Source organism: Bubalus kerabau, chromosome 8, assembly GCF_029407905.1.
Source record: "Bubalus kerabau isolate K-KA32 ecotype Philippines breed swamp buffalo chromosome 8, PCC_UOA_SB_1v2, whole genome shotgun sequence".
NCBI classification, from domain to species: Eukaryota; Metazoa; Chordata; class Mammalia; order Artiodactyla; family Bovidae; genus Bubalus; species Bubalus kerabau.
Genome location: NC_073631.1, coordinates 62664407 through 62685242, shown reverse-complemented (window position 1 = coordinate 62685242; position 20836 = coordinate 62664407). Strand labels below are relative to the sequence as shown.

At 38.0% G+C, this 20836-nt stretch overlaps 1 long non-coding RNA gene across 4 annotated transcripts in view; it reads left to right on the top strand.

The window, feature by feature from the left end:
• The window catches only part of LOC129658560 (uncharacterized), a 49579-nt gene that overhangs the window by 27532 nt on the left and 1211 nt on the right, over window positions 1–20836 (top strand). For 3 of the 4 annotated variants that reach the window (XR_008717408.1, XR_008717411.1, XR_008717410.1), the window contains exon 2: window positions 14773–15202. This is a non-coding gene — a long non-coding RNA (uncharacterized LOC129658560). The remainder of the gene's footprint in view (window positions 1–14772; window positions 15203–20836) is intronic. The other variant, XR_008717409.1, reaches the window with a different exon arrangement.

The window sequence follows — 20836 nt, the reverse complement described above, 5'->3', positions numbered from 1 at the left end:
AACTGTCAAAAATAAGGAGAGGCTAGAAAAATAGTATTAATAAGCTGTCTTTATATTTTATACCAGAGAGTCAGATTTGACAGATCAAGAGATTTTAATGTAAGCATATTTTTAAATATTAAAGAACTAACTACTAGAAGAGCTGAAACAAAAAAGTTAAAAGTGATCACCTTTTGAAAGCCAGAGTTCAGATTGGAAAAGGTGGATTGGGGAATACTGCTTTCCATTTAAAACACCTATTATAGAATTTTATTTTTATTAACAAGTGCATATATTACTTTGTTATATGTTTAGAAAATAAAATATCCAGAATCTAGAATATACTTAATAAATATTCCTTTCCACATCTATGTTCTTTATAAAGTCTCTGAGCAAACATTTCTTCAAGTCAGTCCTTAAAGTTACTCCCTTGACTTCTGAATTTTAGTTCTGTGACTCTCAAATTTTCATGTGCATTTAATCTCCTGAGGGATCTTATTGAAATGCAGATTATGATTCAGTGGAGCTGAGGTGGGGCCTAACATTTTTTGCATTTCTAACAAGCTCCCAGGTGACAGATGCTCCTGATCTGTGAATCACATTTTGAATAGAAAGAATCTCCTGGATATCTCCCTCCACCATCCACAAGTTATATTTTTCTGCTTCTTTGCATGTATAGTGACTTTTGATTGGATACAGATATGATGAATGTTACCTTGTTTCATGCTGAATATTGTCACTTGTTTGTTAATATAAATATTCTTGAATTTTGTTCTGGGATGCAGCTAAGTAACTTGGAAGCAGTTTGATTCTTTGAGGTGTCCGGTGGATCCAGAGCAGTCTTTATTTAGTCTGAGGATAATTTTATTCCACTTTCCTGGTATCTCAACTGGTAAAGAATCCACCTGCAATACAGGAGACCTGGGTTCAATCCCTTGGTTGGTAAGGTCCCCTGGAGAAGGGAAGAGCTACTCACTCCAGTATTCTGGCCTGGAGAATTCCATGGACTGTACAGTCCATGGGGTCGCAAAGAGTCGGACACGACTGAGTGACTTAAAAAAAGAAAAAAGAACTGAGACAATACTCTTTTACGTTGTCCATCACTTAGGGGGTTTTCACTCCAGCTGTTGGGAGCACAAATTATTCCTTGCCCTTTGTGAGCCCCAGGGGGACTTCTTTTCTCTGCCTTTGGTGATTTCTTCATACACATGCACTAATCAGTACTCAGTTGATGACTGAAGGAGAATTCTCTCCAGTCTCTGGAGTTCTTTCTCTGTGCCATTTCCTTCTGTCCTTTCCTCCGCCTTGCAAACTCTAATTGCTTAGATTTCTCAACTGTATCTCCCTAACTTAGGGGAACTGATGGCTCTTCCTGGGTTCTTCTCTTTGCAGACTGGAAATTCTAGCAGGCACTTTGTTCCCCCTCTCTCAGAGATCACTGTTCTATACTGCCTGATGTCCAAGTGTCTTAAAAACATTGTGTTCCTGTATTTTTTTTATTGTTATAGTTATTTTGGGCATGATATCAAATTTGGTTCATTACTCTGTCTTGGCCACATGCAGAAGTTCCTAGATGCAATTTTCTATCTCAGTTGGCTTTGCTTATTTAGCTTAGCATCAAGAACCATGAAGAGTCTGAGATTTCACCCAGACTGCAGAGTAACAAGTTAGTCGGCCTCTGTTTTAAAATGCTGGTAGAAGACAAGAGACTCCTGGATCAGAGACAAAGGATTTATTATTCTGGGCAGATCAAGAAACTTGAACTTCCTGTTCTTATTGGTTTCCTTTGTCCCCTAAGTTCTATGGCGTGATATGGGATGATCTAGATACATAGTGTAGAGAGAGTGGATCTGTGTCATAGCTGAGGAATCCTGAGTCTCAGTGTTATGAAGAAGATGCTAGCCAGTTTGCCAAAATTTGTTCCAGAGGGAGAGACTTTTTAAATTATTCTTGTCTCTAAAGACCTCTATTCTCTGCACAGAGGGAGACATTATCTCTTTCTTTTAAGACTGTTTGCCATGCAGACATTCTTGGAAATATAGTGCAGACTTAAGTTGTCACAACACATGTTGAAGCTATGGAAAGCAGCTCCTCGACACTGAGCTTTGCTAAGTGACCTGGCTGAGTGCCTTTAGTTCTGTGGTTATCTCAATTATTTTTTATTAGGTATTGAGCGATGCAGAATACCTATGCAGGATGACTTAAATAAGGGCTGGACTAGCTTTACAATGAATAGCTTTTAGGACATACACATTAATTATTTAGTGTATGCTCAATTTCAACAAATTGGATTTTTTCTAAGCATTATAAAGCACAAAAACTACTCACTTTTTCAAGGAAAATTGCCAAGCGAGATAGGTTTCTGCATTTTTAACATTGATATTGGATCTCAACTTTACTGTGGGCACATATTCCCAATGTACATTCAATGCCAGCTTATTGACCTTCTTCAATAAGGTATAATAATGTTATTGAGCATGTAAAAGGATTATTTCCAATTTAAATTTTATATTTCTCATTATCAAGCTGGTTACTCACTAAACTGGAAAGGTAAAGCTATGAGAGCTAAGTCCACTAGGTACAGTGAAAATCTTGTTCTTTCTTTGGAGAATTTCTTGGGTTTTGATAATATGGTGCATGTGATGCTGTCTGAAAGATTCTAATTATGTTAAACAAACAGTAGATATGCTACAGTTAGCCTTGGTTAAAGAAACAGACTTCCCTCATGGCTCAGTTGGTAAAGAATCTGCCTGCAGTGCAGGAGACCTGGGTTTGATCCCTGGGTTGGGAAGATCCCCTGGAGAAAGAAATGGCAACCCACTCCAGTATTCTTGCCTGGAGAATCTCATGGACAGAGGAGTCTGGCAGGCTACAATCCATGGGGTTGCAAGAGTCAGACACGACTTAGGGACGAAAGAGAGAAAGAAACAGAGCTGATAATATTGGCTATATTATTTGGTAAAATCCCATAGGAAACTAGGAGTATCAGGCAAAACTATCTTGACAATGTCATAAGCAAGTTAATAGAAGCCACTCAAAGGCTTCGTTGGCTTATAGAACAATTTAAACACATTGCATTCTCTAAGGAGACAGGTTTCATCAGGTATTAAGATCAAACTCATGACAGGTAGAGACACTGTGCTCATTGCATGGCTTCATGTAAGAGCAGAATGAGAAGTGCTAATATTTAATATTTATAAATGACTTCAAGTGTTAGTTTGTGTCTGTCTGACTTGTAATGGGATCTAAAGTTTTTGTGGGTGGCATCAGAGAAGTCTGTAATTCCATATCAGCAGGAGCTCTTACTTTATGTGACACAAGGGAATTCTCGCAGAAGCCTGTGAATCTGTGTAAAATTTTCTGTGCATGGATGTGTTGCATTTTAGGAGGGGAGAAGCTCAATAACTTTCATTAGATTCTTGAAGGATCAGTGAAGATTAACGAAGGAATAACTCAGAGATATTTAGCTGGGTATTTTTGCATTCTCAAAGTCATTTGGAAGGAAAATTGTACGCTCAAATGTTGGGGAGACTTGGTAGACTGAGTCAAGAAACAAAGGAAAAAAATCAAGATTAAAAGAGAGAGGGGGTGAGGGTAATTAAACAAGAGCAATAACTATAGTTAATCCGAGAAAAAACATTTTTGCATTTTTTCAGTAAAATAATTATCTGGCAAGTAGTAGAGAAGTTAGGCTGGAATTTGTTTGTTTGTTTGTTTTGTTTTGAGATGACCACCATAAAAGAAAACCATTTTAGTTGTTGATAAATTCTCCAGAAAACCTTGAGCGTTCTGCTAACATATACACATGACAGGTTTCTCTCTTCACATGCCATCTTCAGCACCTTCACCATAGTTAAGCTGGTTCAGCCTCATTTCCCTTAGAATTTCTCACAGGTCAAGTTGAACAAAACCCCAAGAGAGAATCACACGGCAGAAAAACCGCACAAAATCCTTCCTGAGTGATGAGCCGTACCTCTAATAGTCAAACTCTTAAATTAGTTCTAGTTTTATGCTTCTTTCAAGATGCAGTCACTTTATTACTTCAAAATTATGGACCAAATTTTGGACATATATTTCAGACTCTGTTAGCTTAGAAACAACTGAATTATCATTTCCTCAAACTGTATTTCATATGAGAAGCATAACTCAAGAGCATGTGTTTTATTATCAGTCACAATGCAAAGCAATTTCATGTTACTAGGAAAATTGCCAAGGATGATTAAAGGCAACTTAATAATTAATTGGCTTATCAGAATCCTTTTTCTCAACATTCAGAAGCTATATATTGGCCTAATTATGCCCAGGAAGTTGATCTCAGACTATCATTATTTCTTTACTCTGTTTTAAAACATTGTTGTCAAAACTTGATTAGAGAGAGGAAAGGTATAAAATGATGTGGAATTCTATTTTAAATTAGCATTATCCTGGCTTGTACCCTAGGTCTCCTTTCTAATATCCTGCCTCAGGACCTTAGGACATGCTTTTCTGTTGGCTACGTAATCACTTTCAGCAGTTTGCTCCAAAATTTTCTCCTTAAAGGTGTTTTCTTAGTTACTCCAAAAAATATTAATCTGTATTACCTCAGATTTAATTATTTAAAATATTACCTATGTTTTTCTCTCCTCCATGGTGCTTTATTTTTCTTCAGAGCACTTGCCTCTTGTATTCCAGATCTATTTTTGTCTGTATTCTTCCCTGGAATGAAAGGAAACTTAGCAAAGGCAGCTTTGCTATTAAATCTCTTGCTTCCAGAATGGTGCCCAGAACACCAAAGTTCCTGATTATTTATTGGGAGAATGAACATGTAGATTTTTATGTAAATATTTTGGAATAGTTTCTTTAGATGGATTGTATAGTTGTCCTTCAACTGTACCAAAAATAATGAAATTTCTTTGACTATGTTAAATACAGAGTATATTGCCTTGCTCTAGGAGCAGTTTCTAAAAGGTTAAATTTTAGCACTTATTAGAAGGAACAGCTGAATATCAGTAGCATATTCTTAGTTGTCATGCATGAGTGTTAAGTCACTTCAGTCATGTCCGAATCTTTGCAACCCGATGGACTATAGCCCACCAGGCTCCTCTGTCCATGGAATTCTCCAGGCAAGCATACTGGAGGAGTTGCCATGCCATCCTCCAAAGGATCTTCCCAACCCAGGGATCGAACCTGAGTCTCTTATGTCTCCTGCATTGGCAGGCAGATTCTTTACCACTAGCACCACCTGGGAAGCCTTTATAAAATATAATTAGTTGTTTCTTAACTTAGTAATTTAAAATTTTATCTTTTGGTTTTTAAATGGTCTTTCCCCCCCTATTATCTTGCATGGAGATGTGGGGTCCTGACCTATCACTAGGAAAGATTAAGGATCAAATATCTGACTTACCTATTTATCATTTTACCCCACATAATCCCAAAATCAAGATAAGATCCATACAAAGAGTATGGAAGAAATTAGAATTCATACAAAATGTGAGGGAAAGGATGGTGTGAGTGGCTAAAAGTGGAAGTTACTGCAGTTGTTCATTATTTATATCGTTTGATTACAGAAATTCAATAGCTAAATTTAGGATTCAAGATTTTAATCAACTCAACTTAGGTGCTTAAAATTTATATTCCACCTACATCTTTCTGGTGGTCTGTTTCACTTTTGTTCTTAAGTATCACATTTTGTGATAATTTTTAAATTACTTCAGGACTTACTTGAAATGCATAGGGCACAGAGTCAACTAAAAAAAAAAAAATTGTGAGCTTCATTTTTAGAAAAGCCATACATGTAACCCTGTATTGCTTCTTTTAGTATTCATGGTGATAGTTGTAGATTAATTTATTATCATCTCAATGTAGAAAATGAACCAATATCTTTACAATATAGAGTCAAAATCATTTTACAGCTATTTTTAATCTAAAAGTCTCAATGTTGAGCAGAGATTTTCTTATTATCAACCTTTGTCCTTCTTTTTGATGAAATGGGATAAAAGTTGAAAGAAGATAATTGAGGAAACAGTTAAAAATGAGTTAGAAGTACCGATCCAAATGGTCTTAGCCTACTATCAAGGTTTTCTGCTGAAATTTTTTCCATTACCTGTCATCAAGGAGATGAGAAGTATGGGCCCTATAAATTATGTTGCAGAGCAATTGCAGTAGAAAAATGGCAGCCATTATTTTATCAAATTACTTTTCAACTACAAGACTGCTCTCCTTGCTGCCCTGCTATTGTAAATTAGGTGGTAATGTTTGAAAGAGAGTTGTTACTTAGTTTCTAATCTCTACTGCTATCAGTGACAAAATAACTTTGTCTTTTAAATAAATCTCAGACCCCTCTGAGTACTTTGTGGTTTTGGCTTCTGTTCTTATTTGGTGCTAATACATTCTCATGATAAAAAAAAAAAATTAAAGCAATATTTTATTTCATTAGTATCATGGGGCTGTGAATTAGCTAAGAAATGTTATTAACTTGAGCAATGATTAATTTAACATATAGTACTTAAATTTCTTGATATTCCAACTTTCAACTGCAGTTTCTTCATTGAGCTAAAATTGTAACTTCTGACATAGACTTCTGTATGTTTCAGTATTTTTCATAAATGTTATTTAGCTATGGATGGGGTTGTGGTTTGGCAGAAAAAAACTCCTAATATATGTTTAGGGTCTATGATATGTTATTTGTTTATCTTTCTGGTGCCTACAGTTCAGTACCTTGTAGATAACTGGTAAACTATAAGTATGATTACATGAATTTTATAGAAAAACTTCCACCAAATCATATAACTTCAAAAAAGAAGAATCAAGACTGGTCAGACTCTAAAGATGTGTTCTTATACTACCCCATATTATTCACACACTGTTTTTTTTTTTTTTTTTAATTGGGAACTATGGGAAAGGCAGGAATAATTATACGTATTTAGCCTGTCGGGCTGCCATCTGTGGGGTCGCACAGAGTCTGACACGACTGAAGCGACTTAGCAGGGATCCCATTTCCTTCTGGCAAATGAAGGACTTGGTTTCGGTATTTTAAGTTCTCTTCCATGCCTTACTTACTTTGATTCTGTGATGTTGAAAGGTTATTATTGCCTTAACTATCTTGTTAAAGCAAAAAGAATACCCAGCTGTGGATGGGACTGGTGATAGAAGCAAGGTCCGATGTTGTAAAGAGTAATATTGCACAGGAACCTGGAATGTCAGGTCCATGAATCAAGGCAAATTGGAAGTGGTCAAACATGAGATGCCAAGAGTGAATGTCGACATTCTAGGAATCAGCAAACTGATATGGACTGGAATGGGTGAATTTAACTCAGATGACCATTATCTACTACTGCGGCAGGAATCCCTCAGAAGAAATGGAGTGGCCATTATGGTCAACAAAAGAGTCCGAAATGCAGTACTTGGATGCAATCTCAAAAACGACAGAATGATCTCTGTTCATTTCCAAGGCAAACCATTCAATATCACAGTAATCCAAGTCTATGCCCCAACCAGTACACTGAAGAAGCTGAAGTTGAACGGTTCTATGAAGACCTACAAGACCTTTTAGAACTAACACCCAAAAAAGATGTCCTTTTCATTATAGGGGACTGGAATGCAAAAGTAGGAAGTCCAGAAACACCTGGAGTAACAGGCAAATTTGGCCTTGGAATATGGAATGAAGCAGGGCAAAGACTAATAGAGTTTTGACAAGAAAATGCACTGGTCATAACAAACACCCCCTTTCAACAACACAAGAGAAGACTCTACACATGGACATCACCAGATGGTCAACACTGAAATCAGATTGATTATATTCTTTGCAGCCAAAAATGGAGAAGCTCTATACAGTCAGTAAAAACAAGACCAGGAGCTGACTGTGGCTCAGACCATGAACTCCTTATTGCCAAATTCAGACTTAAATTGAAGAAAGTAGGGAAAACCACTAGACCATTCAGGTATGACCTAAATCAAATCCCTTATGATTATACAGTGGAAGTGAGAAATAGATTTAAGGGCTTAGATCTGATAGATAGAGTGCCTGATGAACTATGGAATGAGGTTCGTGACATTGTACAGGAGACAGGGATTAAAACCATTCCCATAGAAAAGAAATGCAAAAAAGCAAAATGGCTGTCTGGGGAGGCCTTACAAATAGCTGTGAAAAGAAGTGAAAAGCAAAGGAGCAAAGGAAAGATATAAACATCTGAATGCAGAGTTCAAAAGAATAGCAAGAAGAGATTAGAAAGCCTTCTTCAGCGATCAATGCAAAGAAATAGAGGAAAACAACAGAATGGGAAAGACCAGAGATCTCTTCAAGAAAATCAGAGATACCAAAGGAACATTTCATGCAAAGATGGGCACAATAAAGGATAGAAATGGTATGGACCTAACAGAAGCAGAGGATATTAAGAAGAGATGGCAAGAATACACAAAAGAACTGTACAAAAAAGATCTTCATGACCCAGATAATCACGATGGTGTGATCACTGCCCTAGAGCCAGACATCCTGGAATGTGAAGTCAAGTGGGCCTTAGAAAGCATCACTACAAACAAAGCTAGTGGAGGTGATGGAATTCCAGTAAAGCTATTCCAAATCCTGAAAGATGAGGCTGTGAAAGTGCTTTACTCAATATGCCAGCAAATTTGGAAAACTCAGCAGTGGCCACAGGACTGGAAAAGGTCAGTTTTCATTCCAATCCCAAAGAAAGGCAATGCCAAAGAATGCTCAAACTACCACACAATTGCACTCATCTTACACGCTAGTAAAGGAATGCTCAAAATTCTCCAGGCCAGGCTCAGCAATATGTGAACCGTGAACTTCCTGATGTTCAAGCTGGTTTTAGAAAAGGCAGAGGAACCAGAAATCAAATTGCCAACATCCGCTGGATCATCAAAAAAGCAAGAGAGTTCCAGAAAAACATCTATTTCTGCTTTATTGACTATGCCAAAGCCTTTGACTGTGTGGATCACAATAAACTGTGGAAAATTCTGAAAGAGATGGGAATACCAGACCACCTGATCTGCCTCTTGAGAAATCTGTATGCAGGTCAGGAAGCAACAGTTAGAACTGGACATGGAGCAACAGAGTGGTTCCAAATAGGAAAAGGAGTTCGTCAAGGCTGTATATTGTCACCCTGTTTATTTAACTTATATGCAGAGTACATCATGAGAAACGGTGGATTGGAAGAAACACAAGCTGGAATCAAGATTTCCGGGAGAAATATAAATAACCTCAGATATGCAGATGACACCACCCTTATGGCAGAAAGTGAAGAGGAACTCAAAAGCCTCTTGATGAAAGTGAAAGTGGAGAGTGAAAAAGTTGGCTTAAAGCTCAACATTCAGAAAACGAAGATCATGGCATCCGGTCCCATCACTTCATGGGAAATAGATGGGGAAACAGTGGAAACAGTGTCAGACTTTATTTTTCTGGGCTCCAAAATCACTGCAGATGGTGACTGCAGCCATGAAATTAAAAGACGCTTACTCCTTGGAAGGAAAGTTATGACCAACCTAGATAACATATTCAAAAGCAGAGACATTGCTTTGCCAGCAAAGGTTCGGCTAGTCAGGGCTATGGTTTTTCCTGTGGTCATGTATGGATGTGAGAGTTGGACTGTGAAGAAGGCTGAGCGCTGAAGAATTGATGCTTTTGAACTGTGGTGTTGGAGAAGACTCTTGAGAGTCCCTTGGACTTTAAGGAGATCCAACCAGTCCATTCTGAAGGAGATCAGCCCTGGGATTTCTTTGGCAGGAATGATGCTAAAGCTGAAACTCCAGTACTTTGGCCACCTCATGTGAAGAGTTGACTCATGGGAAAAGACTCTGATGCTGGGAGGGATTGGGGGCAGGAGGAGAAGGGGACGATGGAGGATGAGATGGCTGGATGGCATCACTGACTCGATGGACGTGAGTCTGAGTGAACTCCGGGAGTTGGTGATGGACAGGGAGGCCTGGCGTGCTGTGATTCATGGGGTCGCAAAGAGTCAGACACGACTGAGTGACTGATCTGATCTGATCTGATCTAACTATCTTGATTTTTAAATGAAGAGAGAAAATGCCTTAGAATGAGTTTATGAAGGCACAAAGGGAATTCTTGTGTACTTAAAAAAAGGTTGTAATCAGAGGCCGTGGAAACACGATCTTTAGGATTTTTAAAAATGAAGGACCTACTTTATTGGAGTGTCTTGAGAGTGAAAAAAAATCACACATCAACAACTAAGTTTCTGAGTCCTTTCTGTGTGCAAAGCACTATGGTATAAGATATAACAACCTTCAGGAAAACTTTGATCTAGTAAGGGAGATACATGTGTAAACATTAATAGAATATAGTATTTGTACAATACTCTACAATAGGATCTAATCATACTATAGTTGTCAAAGGAATGATTTAGAAACCCAACAACACTTCAGAATAGCTCTCTCTTTACTTATTTGCTTAAACCACATGAAAGGCATTGCATAACCTAAAGCAATACTTTAAGTATTTCTTTTGTCACCCATCCATTTTACTCACACAATCTCAGCTCTGTGCCTCTTTCTCTCCAAGTTTTGCCAAATCACACCCCTGCACACCTTATGTCTTTTCTCTTCTTTTCCCCCATTCTCTCTTATGTACTGATTTTGAAAGAAAAGATCCAGAGGAACCAATCTGGCAGGAGAAAATCAGTCTCTGAAAGTAGAGAAGGAAAATAAACCAAGCCAGCAAACACGGAATCCTCCTACCGGGGTCTTTAATAGTTACAGCTTGAGTTTTTGGCTTGCTTCCCTCCCCTTCCCTTCTCTTCCTTTTCTCTTTGGTATATAACTTCTTCCTCTGGGGAATACTGTCAGGGAGTTTCTAAGGCTTACCAGGTGGCCACAGTGATAGATGGGCTCCAGCACCGGCCATCAAACTCCCTCGTTCCCCTGACAAAATGAGCAGTTTAAGGACATACTCGTGTCCAAAATCGGGTCAGTCAGATGCCCTCCTGGAGACTGGTTGTGGACTCTTTCTACCTCTGTGTAGCACTAGCTATAAGGGTCATAGTGTAGAATTGCTAGCATTCATTTTCCTTCATTTCCTTGGTTGAATTTGATAGGTTGCCTGGAGAATGAAGCTGATCAAGGAGGAGGGCAGAACTGAAAATGGGGAGGAAAATACATGGCTGGCAGCATGAGCCTGAGGGTCTAACAGTGTCTGAGGCTGATGCACCCCTGAATTCTCCAGTCACATGAATTAATAAATCCCATAGTTTTTTTTTTTTTTTTTTTCTTTTCAGCTAGTTTAAGCTGATTTTTTTCCCTCTTAAAATGGAAGGAGCTCTGTATAATGTACATCTTCAGCAGTTTTTGTGGGAATATTCACATATGAATAATTATTGTCCAGTAATACCTTCCATGAATTAGTCTTTATTAGTCCAGAGCATCTAAATATTTTTATATCTCAAGTTCCCATCCTACTTGCTTAACTAATAGTGCTCTATTTACTTTCAGTGTCTCTTCTCCCTTTTCTTATGTTGAGATTATATATAATACATATCTCTCAGGTTCCTCTGTAGAAGCTGTGAAGTAGACCCCACCTTAGTTCATTGTAGTACCTTCTTCCAGACCTTGGGACTGAGGAATGGTTAACATCTCAAAAAGCAAACTACTGTTCTTGGTATTTAATTTCTGGTAGCTCATCTGGTAAAGAAAACACCTGCAATGCAGGAGACCCTGGTTTGATTCCTGGGTTGGGAAGATCCCCTGGAGAAGGAATAGGCTACCCACTCCAATATTCTTGGGAATTCCTGGTGGCTCAAAAGGTAAAGAATCTGCCTGCAATGTGGGAGACCTGGGCTGAGAGGATTCCCTGGAGGAGAGCATGCAGCTTACTCCAGTATTCTTTCCTGGAGAATCCCATGGCCAGAGGAGCCTGGCCAACTGCAGTCCATAGGGTCACAGAGTTGGACACGACTAAGCAGCTAATCTCAGCACCTCATGACCAGTATTTTAACTCTAGACATGAAAAGGAACATGGGAAAGCTGCCTTTGAATAGAACCATAAACAAGGCTTCTAGTCCAATCACATTAGATCTGTAATCCACTGGGAGGGGATGGTGTTATAACTATATCCTTCCTGCGTAAGACCCATTCTAATTTACTAGAACCAATTAAGAGGCCCAGTCTTAGCCGAGGTTCCCTGGCTTATTCTGGAGGGTTTACTGACCATTGTCAGAAGAATCAGCCTATCTCCACCTACTGAGATCTTATCTGTTAGGATTCATCTGGAGAAAGAGATATACCTTCTGTACTTCCAGCTTCCAAGACCACACAGAAAGTGTCATGTCTGAGCTTCATTAGTCTGCTGGCTAGAGATCAGCTAATTATCTCAATTCTTAATAGATTCACTGTTTAGAGTTAATGTTTTTAGCTTGAGTTTCTGGAAGATTTGTGATGCCACTGTGTGAAATAGAAAATATAAGAGATGGTGTAACCTATTTTGGGGGCTGAGACAGGGATAATATTATCTTGGGGCATGTGGATTGTAAGTTTTTAGATAGGTGTGCATGTGAGAATACCACGCCAGGGCTGGAAAGGCTGGCCTGAAATTTAGTAGAGAGGCTCTAAATTTCAGTGAAGAGAGTGAGGGAAACTGCTGGGGGAGAGATGCTCACAAGAGGAGGAGAGCTTCAGATGAGCTTCACTGTGATGACAGCCAGTGATCCTCAGACCAGGGCACAAAGAGATTTTCTAAGGGGTACACTGGTGGGTCATTTTAGGGGAACCATTTCCCAGAGAATGGCCTTCCCACATGGTGCTAGTGGTAAAGAATCCACCAGCCAATGCAGGTAATGCAGGAGGTGATGGTTCTATCCCTTGGTGGGAAAGATCCCCTGGAGAAGGAAATGGCAACCCACTGCAGTATTCTTGGCTGGGAAATCCCATGAACAGAGGAGCCTGGCAGGCTATAGTCCATGGGATCACAAAGAGTCAGACACGACTGAGTGACTGAGCATGCAAGAATGTACTATTTTCAAAAACTGATTTACCTCAGAAGTTATCTGAGGTGGATATTCCCTTTGTGACCCCCTCTTCCACAAAACCTCTCTGCCCAAATTATAAAAGAAAAACCTACCTTCACCCACCAGGAATCTTATTATGAGATTTGACCTTGGGACTTCAAAGCCTGTAGAGCCACAGGCAGAGGGACCATTCAGTGAGTCCTCTAATCAAGACATGGTAAATTTTCCCTTCTCATTAAGATATATAGGTCCAATAAAGTTCCCTTTTGCATATTTACAATTTTACATTCTATTTAATATTTATATACTTTTTTATATTTATGTTCACCTTTTAAATTTATATGTTATTTTGTTCATTTTAAATCAATACTAATTTTAATGAATTATTAATTCAAAGAAAGTGTATAGCCTTGTGTTCATAGAATACTAAAATTCTTATATTTTGTTGTAGAGAACTATGATAAGGTGATAATGAACAACTTTCAAGTATAAAAATGTATATAAAGATCACAAGCTGTGGGGACACAGGAGGAGAAATATGGAATTCGAGGAAAAGAAACAGAATTTTTCCTAGGATCCACAAACAAAAATATATGAACTACTTGAGCATTGTTGATGCAAGTGACTGGTATATCTTTGACATTAATGTGAGCAGTGTCCTAGTGACAAACGTTTGACAGGAAGCCAAGTGCTTAGATTCTTATACTCTAACTGGCTTCTTAGAATCTATTTTAAAGCCTTAATTTATGCATTTATTCTTTTGTAGCTCCTTTGGGCCTTCCCTTGGGAAAAACTCAGGAATATCAATGGTCATCTCGTTCAATCATTTTAGATCCTAAATAATCTTTTCAATCCTCTGAAAAAGTTCTTCATCTTTCCTTCTGTCTGTTCTTTCGTCCTTTCCTCCACTCTTTTCCTTCTTTGCATGGATACACTTATAAAATGAAAGTTTTTATACCAAGGGTTTATGATAAATGCTGAGGGTGTGACTGGTGAAGAAAATAAGTTCCTGACTTCTCTGAGCCTACAGTCCAGTGAAAAATACAGACAATGAAATAAGCATTTTTGTAAAGTGCAAGGGCTATAACCAGGACTATATAGGATATTATTCTGCTTCCCTAGTGGCTCTCTTGGTAAAGAGTCTGCCTGCAATGTGGCAGTCCCTAGGTCAGAAAGATTCCCTGGAGAAGGAAATGGCAACCCGCTCCAGTTGCCTAGAGAATTCTTGCCTAGAGAATTCCATGGACAGAGGAGCCTGGTGGGTTATGTCCATTAGGTCACAAAGAGTTGGACACAGCTGAGTGACTAACACTTTCACTTGTCAAGTTCACACACTATTTTGTTTTTTCTTCCCCAGCCCTGTTCTATTGAGGATCAAGACAGATAAACTTCTAGGGCTCATAGAACCTATATTCTATTTAAAAGGTAGAGACAGAGTAAACAAACAATAGAGGAAATGAGTAGGCTAAATTTCAGAAAACAATGAATGCTATGTAGAAAAACAGGATGATTCAGTCATTCATTATTAAAATTTAATAAGTGCTTAGTATTTTCTTTGCCCTGGTCTAAGTGCTGGACATGCAGACAAGACAAGACATTGTCTCTTTTCTCACGGAGCTTACATTTATTTCTGTCAGGGGAAAGAAAGAATACATAAGCAAGAATGTATAATAGGATCTCAGATAGTGATAAGGATTATAAAATGAAATAATAAAATAAAAAGGGCAAGAGTGTGGAGAAGTCTGTTTTTGATAGACGGTGGTGAGGGAAATGACAAATGAGCCAAATTCTGCATGAAGTGAGGGACCAACTCATGCGAATATCTGGGAAAATTTTGTTCCAGGTAGAAGAAGCTGCAAGTGAAAAGATTATGAGGCCAGGAGCATGCATCACATGTTGAAGGAACAGCAAGGAGGCCAGCATGGCTGGAGCAGAGAGAAGCACTGACAGCAGTTGAGGATGGAGGGAGCCAGAGGTCACCACAAAGCTTTGCAGAATGGTGAAGAGGATTTTGTTCTAAATGTGATCAGAAGCGACTGTAGAATTTGAACAAAGAGTGGGGTGTTCTGGTTTATGTTTTCAAAAGATCACATGATTTTGTTCCTTTTGTTAGTGTATATGAGCTTGATGATGACTTTAGCATGTTTCATCTGAAAAGGATATTTGAGCTGGATACCAAAGCTGTGATCTGAAGGATGAGAAGAACTTACCCAATGTTGAGGAGAAATTATTGTGTTGTATATAAAGACACTAGTGAGAGCTGAAATCTGAAGGTGAGTGAAGCATGTTCTCTTCATAGGTCTGGGAAACATTCATTCGGTCTGAAGTCCAGAGTACAAAGGCAGAACTATGAAAAAGGAGGCTGAAAATATTTAGTGAAGGAGTTTGGATTCTGTTCTAAAGGCAGTGGAATGTTTTGAAGACTTTTAAGTAGGGGAATATAGGGCAGTTCTGTACTTTGAATGGTTTGCTTAGGCTGTTGGAGAGGCACTGGAGATGGGAGATCAGGTAGGAAGAAGGTGCAGAAGTAACTCAGGTGGAGGGGTGGACTATAATCATACTTTATGTGAACATTTCTTGGAGCTATTAATATTCTCTTAATTTTGGAGTGCTGTGTTTGTTGAATAGGTCTTGCTCATACAGAGTCAAACTACCATCTTGGAACTTCCATACAAGACAAATTTAATTCTGTTTTTATATGGAAGTCCTTCCTATTTTTAGGCAGCCATTCGTGTCTTTTTTCCCTCTATTTCCATCCATCATGTGGGAATTTTTTCTTGTGGTTGAATGTCCCAAATTTCTTTAGTTCATGAGAATTGAGTATTCCCCACATGACACAACTCTTTTTTCCTTCTCAATATTTTGTTCATTTTTATCTTAATCAATTCTTGTTGGCTAGTGACCCTCTCAGAATGTGCAACCCTACTTTTATCAGCATAGTAAAAAGAGCAATTATTTCTTCCCTTTTTATGATCATATATTCTACAAATATTTACTGCCCTCAAAAGCAATAAAATAAGTTCTAAAAATTTTTTCTAGTGCTTGTACAATACCACTGACCCTGCAGTCAACCAAAATCTCATTTTCACTTCAGTTATGTTACCATTAAACATGAGTTTGGAGGAGGAAATGTCAAGCCACTCTAGTATTCTTGCCTGGATAATCCCATAGGTGGGCAGAGGAGCCTGGCAAGCTACAGTCCATGAGGGTAATAATGAGTTGGACATGATCGAGCCATTGAGCACACTGCAAAGATGAGTTTGGCTGTATGATAACATAGATGCAGGGGGCCAGAGTGGAAATAGGCTGTCCAAAGGCTTTTATATTAATCAGATGAGAGACGATGGAAGCTTTATCCAGGACATTAACAATAGAAATAGAGAAAAAGTGGTAAAATTCTAGATAAATTTTGAAGGAAAATCCACTCAATATTTTGCATCCTCTGAAAAATGTACATAATCAATGACATGAAGAGTCTGTCTTTGCTATATTGTCTCAAATGACTGGCTCATATTCAGTCCCTACCACATGGGAGAAGGAAATGGCAACCTACTCCAGTATTCTTGCCTGGAGAATCCCACGGACAGAGGAGCCTGGTGCTATCTATAGGGTCACACAGAGTTGGAGACAACTGAAGTGACTTAGCATGCATGCATGCATTGGAGAAGGAAATGGCAACCCACTCCAGTATTCTTGCCTGGAGAATCCCAGGGACAGAGGAGCCTGGTGGGCTGCTGTCTATGGGGTCACACAGAGTCGGATATGACTGAAGTGACTTAGCAGCAGCAGCAGCAGTACATGGTTCAAGTTGAAACCTTAAATTTTGTGCATATTTTACATGCCCATGAACAGAATGTGTCAGAATAATTGACTCCTGTGATAGGTTGCAAGTATGTAACTTTAAAATACCAGGCATATGCTTTATATTTTGGTTTGTTTCACCTTTGTTTTATTGATCTAAAGTGTGTCATGAGACTTTTACTGTCACCTTCAAATTTCATTAAATCACTCATAATAGACGACATTGACAAAGGGGCTGGTTATGCTTTGTGTTTGTTATAGGATTCATAGGAAATGTCATCATGATTATGTCTTTTTGCTAAAAGGGATTTTCAAGAACTGCTTCACATTTATAGAGACGATGACAGCCCCCTTCCATCTGAAACTTAACCTCTCAACTCTATGCCTATGAATCCTGTTGCGTTTGCTCCACAGATACTCATTTCTTTAACTCAGGTTTCGGTGTTCTGTCTGTAAGTCCTGGTGAGACAATGTCAGCTTGTCTTGTGCCCATTCATCTACACACTGAATGATAGCTTTACTATTTTTGAATGGTAGCAGAGTGAGAGGTCATTCTACCTGGCCATGCTGCCAACTGAAATGCTTAGTGTGTTTTCAAATCTTGGGTTATTAGAGCCAAAGAAACTTCATAAATCAGTTCATCTGTTCTCTTATAGATGTGGAAAATGAGAGTAGAATAGCTAAGAAGAAACTTCTTTCTTTTCTTTTCTCTTTTTAACCATTATTACAGACAAGAAGGTGTACATTAAAAAAAAAAAGCCATTATCTGGGGTTGAAGAGTGAATACTTTAACAAGAAATATTGTCAAAATATGACTGCAGTCATTCTAGGGTCAAAGTCGTGGTGTTAGAAATATGGTGTGCAAAATTACCTTCAGAGAAACAGCCTGAGGGGCCCCTAAGTGGAGGGCAAATCATTTGAGTTACTCACAATTATTTTTAAAGGGCTATCCTATTAATAATAATTAATAAAACTTTGGGGGATAAAAGCCACATTAGTAACCAGTTAATGCAAGGGGAAGATAGTGTGTGCTAACATCTTTCTCCAGTGGGATACTGACACTTAAACTCACATTATGCCTTAAAGCAGTTCATACATGCCTTCTTTTTAGTCACCAGCCGAGCACCAATTTTATTTTCTCAGATATTTCTAAGCTGTGAGAGGTGTCTGCCTAAGAGGAAATCCAGGGGCTGTTTCTAGGATGAGGTGAAAATTGATTCTGAGAGGAAAAACAATAGACATTCTCTGGAATGAGTTGGGTGGGGGAAGGCAGTGGAGAGTGCAAAGGGGTTTCATGAGGGCTTCTTTATGATTGAACCAAAGTTTCTCTACCAACCAAGTTTGCTTTCCAAATCAGGATATTATAGAGAGATGGAGCAGAATAGTAAACTTTTCAGTATCCAAGGCATCAATTCCTGGCTTTTGATTTCTTAAAACCCACATTTCTAGGTCAAAGTTTAAATGTCTTTCTGGAATAGTCCTTTTCACGTTTCCACGCTGTCCCTGCAATAAGACCTCTTGCTGCATGCTTCATGGTGCACGCACAGACTTGCTTCACTTCTAGATGGAGAGGGAGGCTCAGAGAGAGACAGAGAAGAGGAAGCCACAAGGTTTTCAACCTTGTGGGCAGTTTTGTGTATTCCTATGGGAACGTGTGATTATGGGGAATATTGCCTGCAAGATGCTGTATCACTACACTATGTAGGTGAGAGAGCATCTTAGAAGAAAATAGAATTCTCTGCTCTTCACAATGATCAGGCTTAAGGGAGAATATGAGGATGTGAGTAGGTTAACTCTGGACAATGAACATCTACTCACATTGAGAGAAGTCCATCAAGGCTTTTACCGACCTCATATCCTTAGTTGCATTGGAGTGTCTCTTATTCCTGGAACATGCTGTGCAATTTCACCCCATGTTGTGTGATTATTCGCCCTCCTGTCCCACCAAAACCATCAACTACCTCACTCTTTCCAGCTATCAACAATGCCTTTCCTTAAAGGTTCTGTGAACACTCCTCCTCCTTGAAGTCTGTCCTTTTCCATTTAAGCTGTTGGCCAGATTGAGCTGGTCAGAATACTTCTGTGGATTTGTTTCTAACTAGAGTTTGAAGATGAAGTTTTGTTTTTTTTTTGTTCATTTGATTTCCCCCCTAAGTTAGAGGGTGTTAAGGTGTCAGGTAGGACTTTTAGCTACTAATTCATAGCCATCTGGAGAAGATGGTCTGAGAGAGTGAAGTAACCTACAAAGAGAAGTGGAAAAAAAAGAAAAGTATTTTCTTATCAGTGCTTGAGAGCTTTCTTTTGGGTTTAAAAAGATAGACTCTGTTCTCCCTTTCTAAGATTTATTTACATGAACTAATGTGTGTGTGTGTTTAAAAGTTTAATATAATTTGATGTGTTTCTGCCATTTGCAACGGAATAATTTTGATCAACACGAGTACCTTGGAGGAATCAGGACATAATCTCTAAATTTAACAAGTGGTCTCTTTGTCATCAGTGGAAGAATGGAATGAAAAAGGATTATAAGAAAGAGTAGTGATACTGTTGAATTTTAAGAGAATTATTGTGGTTTTTGTAAATAACATTTACTAATAAACTTCCAGTGGCTCAGAATTATTCTACTCATGTATTTGAAAATGTTTTAAAATAACAAAATTTTAAATGGTGCTTATTCCAGGTTTTGTTAGACATGAGACACCTAATCTATAGCCTTCTAAGCATTATGTTTGTCTGATATTGAGAAATCTGACATTATTATTTTAATGCACATAGCCATATTTATATGCATAAGAAATTTAAGTGGAAAATCATTAGGTTTTGCTGTATTATTTATTTCTAGTTTCTCTAGTGAATTAAAAGTTACTGATTTTTAAACTCAGAAATAAAACCTCATATATTGGTGCTTTTTATGCTAAAAAAAAAAAAGAGAGAGAAAGAGAGATTATCTTTAGTTTTGCTTTCAGACTAGTGAATTCCTTGTAGGTTGGTGAAAAAGTTAAAAATCATAATTTGTTGAATTAAAAGTAGTGTATATTTTCATCACTTTTGGACACACAGAGTGACTTATTTTATGATTTTCTAAAGTTGTAGATGTTTTCTGACCTTTTCTAAAGCAAAAATTGTGTGCCACTTTTGCAAACTTTTCTTTATATTTGGATCTGTCTAAAGCTACCTTTGAGAACTAGAGAATTCTGATCAAGAATTCTGTTTTTCCCTGAAAAACTTCCTTCAATATCTGATTTGGATGATGTGATGGAGATTATCTTTGTTCCTACTTAGATATGTTGAAATTGCCTCAAGGCTTTGAAGTTCTGAGATTTAAAGAGAAGATGAAATACAAATATGTATGGCTGTTTTCATATGGAAATAATATTTTGAATGAGAAGTAATTTCTTTGTTGGCATACAGTGGGCCTTTGGAGAACAGGCTGCATGCTTTTCTGTTAACTTCACTAAGATACGTTGTTAAATAAGTAGAAACCAAAAACTTTCAGGATTTTAAAGAGTAAATGATATTTTCATTAAATTTAACACTTAAGAATTTGAAGGTTGTGTTTATTTCTGTGTTTAAAGTGTGTGTATTTCATTCGAGTTCTAGTGTTTTTGGTTAATAGCTTTCTATTTTATTAATTCTGATTATTAATGCTGTAAATTTTCATAGTTAAAGAAAATCACGTAATATAGAAAGGTAGCTTGAAAATTATAACGTCTCCACTCAGACTTAACCACTATTAGCCTTTTAGTATTTATCCTTTCACCCTTCACCTGTCTGTATGAATCTTTGTGGGCACAACTTAATCTGTACATCTCAGACCATTCTGTGGGTGTCTTCAGTGGGCCTATTTGACTGGCTTCTCTTTCTTTATTGAGATTTCTCTTTTTTTATATGCTTTACTCCATTCTATCTGTAAGGGGTTTCCTATCTTTTATTTTTGCTTTTTTGCCCCTTATCTCTCTATCACACACACTCTCACTGTTTTTCACATTCTTTGTATACAGAGTCATACATATGTAGTGTGAGTGAGTCTCTATATGTGATGTGAATGTGAGTATGTATGTATATATATCCATATGTCAAAATAGGACCATAGGATACATGCAGCCTTA